The sequence below is a fragment of the Brassica napus genome, chromosome C6, assembly GCF_020379485.1.
Source record: "Brassica napus cultivar Da-Ae chromosome C6, Da-Ae, whole genome shotgun sequence".
Lineage (NCBI taxonomy): Eukaryota > Viridiplantae > Streptophyta > Magnoliopsida > Brassicales > Brassicaceae > Brassica > Brassica napus.
In genome coordinates this window covers 14,794,070-14,798,287 of record NC_063449.1, presented here as the reverse complement: position 1 = coordinate 14,798,287, position 4,218 = coordinate 14,794,070, and positions in this window count along the sequence as shown.

Below are 4,218 nucleotides of genomic sequence, written 5' to 3'. Positions count from 1 at the left end.
TGTAAGAAGCTTGATTTGGATACATAAAGTGGTGGAGAATCACCAGGAAGTTGAATAAATCTCATAGGAGTTGGCATGAAGAAGTTATCCCACTTTCAAATCAGGTGATTCCAGTTTCCCAGTTTGGGAATAGCACAGTTTCTTCGTCGTTCCAATCAAACCAGGATGAATCACTTTGTGAAAAGCTTGATTTGGATACATAAAGTGGTGGAGAATCACCAGGAAGTTGAATAAATCTCATAGAGTTGGCATGAAGAAGTTATCCCACTTTCAAATCAGGTGATTCCAGTTTCCCCAGTTTGGAATAGCACAGCTTCTTCGTCGTTCCAATCAACCAGGATGATCACTTTGTAAAAGCTTGATTTGGATACATAAAGTGGTGGAGAATCACCAGGAAGTTGAATAAATCTCATAGGAGTTGGCATGAAGAAGTTATCCCACTTTCAAATCAGGTGATTCCAGTTTCCCAGTTTGGGAATAGCACAGCTTCTTTCGTCGTTCCAATCAAACCAGGATGAATCACTTTGTAAGAAGCTTGATTTGGATACATAAAGTGGTGGAGAATCACCAGGAAGTTGAATAAATCTCATAGGAGTTGGCATGAAGAAGTTATCCCACTTTCAAATCAGGTGATTCCAGTTTCCCAGTTTGGGAATAGCACAGCTTCTTCGTCGTTCCAATCAAACCAGGATGAATCACTTTGTAAGAAGCTTGATTTGGATACATAAAGTGGTGGAGAATCACCAGGAAGTTGAATAAATCTCATAGGAGTTGGCATGAAGAAGTTATCCCACTTTCAAATCAGGTGATTCCAGTTTCCCAGTTTGGGAATAGCACAGCTTCTTCGTCGTTCCAATCAAACCAGGATGAATCACTTTGTAAGAAGCTTGATTTGGATACATAAAGTGGTGGAGAATCACCAGGAAGTTGAATAAATCTCATAGGAGTTGGCATGAAGAAGTTATCCCACTTTCAAATCAGGTGATTCCAGTTTTCCATTTCCCAGTTTGGGAATAGCACAGCTTCTTCGTCGTTCCAATCAAACCAGGATGAATCACTTTGTAAGAAGCTTGATTTGGATACATAAAGTGGTGGAGAATCACCAGGAAGTTGAATAAATCTCATAGGAGTTGGCATGAAGAAGTTATCCCACTTTCAAATCAGGTGATTCCAGTTTCCCAGTTTGGGAATAGCACAGCTTCTTCGTCGTTCCAATCAAACCAGGATGAATCACTTTGTGAAAAGCTTGATTTGGATACATAAAGTGGTGGAGAAATCACCAGGAGTTGAATAAATCTCATAGGAGTTGGCATGAAGAAGTTATCCCACTTTCAAATCAGGTGATTCCAGTTTCCCAGTTTGGGAATAGCACAGCTTCTTCGTCGTTCCAATCAAACCAGGATGAATCACTTTGTAAGAAGCTTGATTTGGATACATAAAGTGGTGGAGAATCACCAGGAAGTTGAATAAATCTCATAGGAGTTGGCATGAAGAAGTTATCCCACTTTCAAATCAGGTGATTCCAGTTTCCCAGTTTGGGAATAGCACAGCTTCTTCGTCGTTCCAATCAAACCAGGATGAATCACTTTGTAAGAAGCTTGATTTGGATACATAAAGTGGTGGAGAATCACCAGGAAGTTGAATAAATCTCATAGGAGTTGGCATGAAGAAGTTATCCCACTTTCAAATCAGGTGATTCCAGTTTCCCAGTTTGGGAATAGCACAGCTTCTTCGTCGTTCCAATCAACCAGGATGAATCACTTTGTGAAAAGCTTGATTTGGATACATAAAGTGGTGGAGAATCACCAGGAAGTTGAATAAAATCTCATAGGAGTTGGCATGAAGAAGTTATCCCACTTTCAAATCAGGTGATTCCAGTTTCCCAGTTTGGGAATAGCACAGCTTCTTCGTCGTTCCAATCAAACCAGGATGAATCACTTTGTAAGAAGCTTGATTTGGATACATAAAGTGGTGAGAATCACCAGGAAGTTGAATAAATCTCATAGGAGTTGGCATGAAGAAGTTATCCCACTTTCAAATCAGGTGATTCCAGTTTCCCAGTTTGGGAATAGCACAGCTTCTTCGTCGTTCCAATCAAACCAGGATGATCACTTTGTAAAAAGCTTGATTTGGATACATAAAGTGGTGGAGAATCACCAGGAAGTTGAATAAATCTCATAGGAGTTGGCATGAAGAAGTTATCCCACTTTCAAATCAGGTGATTCCAGTTTCCCAGTTTGGGAATAGCACAGCTTCTTCGTCGTTTCAATCAAACCAGGATGAATCACTTTTGAAAAGCTTGATTTGGATACATAAAGTGGTGGAGAATCACCAGGAAGTTGAATAAATCTCATAGGAGTTTGGGATGAATGAGATTTTTATAAGATTCAACTCAAAGTTTGGGAGAAAGTGTTTAGGAGAGTTAAAGTGAACAGATTTGAGACTTAGGAGTAATGGGGAGAGATTTAAGTATGAAAGAGACTAGGTAACAAGATAAAGAGACTGAGAGACTTAGAGAATGGATTAGAGACTTAGTATCAAGAACAGACTTTCATAGAACATGAAGGAGAAGGGTTTCCCCCTTACTCACTTAGTTTACAAAATCTGCTACAATGAGCTTTTATATGCATTACAACTTGAAAGAATAAACCTAAGATCTATGGCTGTGCTTTCTAATTTGAATGGACGACCTGGATCAGTCTTGATGGTCAGATGTGGTATGTACATGAGCTGGATAGGAAGGAGAGATGAAAGGCCAAGATCTCTTTGTTTGAAAGGATGGCTGTAAAGGCTCACATGCTTGTACAGCTTGCATAATCATGTGGAGTCAAGATGCTTTCTTGGCAGCTTATGACAGCCTGTCTAGGACCACATACAGCTCCTCCCTTATCCGCCAACGTCCATCCAAAAGCTCAGACTTAGCTTCTCTTGCGCCCTAAGATTTCCCAACACCATTTCAGGTCAATCCGGTACACTTTCTTGTCAGTACGGACTATGGTACGGACCTCCTGTCCGTACCACGCCCTATTCTTGCACATCACCCAGACTTCCTCCTTGGTTGATCCAGACACCGTCTTAGGTCTCCCATGGCCGTACAAGACCGTACCGTCCGTACAGGTCTGTGCAGTCGCCCTAACTTTGCACTGTTGCCCATCTTCTCCAAAGCCTTCTCATGATCAGTCTAAGTCTTTCCTAGACTTAACTTCTCAAGATAACTACTTCAGAACACTTCTGAAGCTTGATTGAACTCTTCTGGACATCTTCTAGAGCTTGCCCTATTAATGTACAAGCTCTATCTTCTCTTCAGTTCAACACTCCCCCTCAAGCTTGACCTTAGGAGATCCAAAGCCAAGCTTGGAACTCTGAAGAGTCTCCCTCATTAAAAACCTTACAAGGAAAACCCATTGGGACAAAACCTTGCAAGGGAAAAAGAGTAGAGCTCTCCAAAGCCTAGGGATTGGCCAGTGAGCTCTTGTGCCTTAGAACCAGTGTGGTTGGACACAAGAAGCTCTGGATCACGGCCTAATAGGTGCAGCATCTCTTCACAGCTTTGCGCACACTTCACACTTCAGCTTCACCTCTTCATGGAACCGGTTTGAAGTCTCCCCCTCTCAACTGACTTCGCAGCCATCTTAGAGAAGCTAGGACACGACCAGATCATCTTCAAAAACACCAGTGAGGCTGATCAACACTTCACACACGGCCTGCCCTCTTCATCAACCAGGTTTGGAATCTCCCCCTCTCAACAGACTTCACAGCCTCTTTAGAGAAGCTAAGAGATGACCCGGAACTGTTTAATGAGGCTACAAGCAATGGTACCTGATACATTATCCCAAGGTGCATCAGTACCTATAAAAAACAAGAAAATGATATCCTGCATCACACTTGATGCACACAATCTCACAATTCAATCATAATCATTTTAAGCATCTTTTCAAGCACAAGCAATGAATAAGATGAATGAGAAGGATTGAAAAGAGTTTTAAAAGTCAAAGGGAACTTCCCTTGTATTTTTGTGAGTTTTCTAACTCGGCCAATGCACCATCTTCATGGCATCATCAACTTCTTGGAAAGGCAGAATGGATTCATCAGCTTCTCCTCAATCACCTCTCATTGAAGCTGCATTGATGGAGAGCCTTCTTCCTTACTCGCCAAGGCTGCTCTGAACAGCCTCTTGCCTAGACACGCCACTGACTTGGTCCGGTTGATGATCCTTAC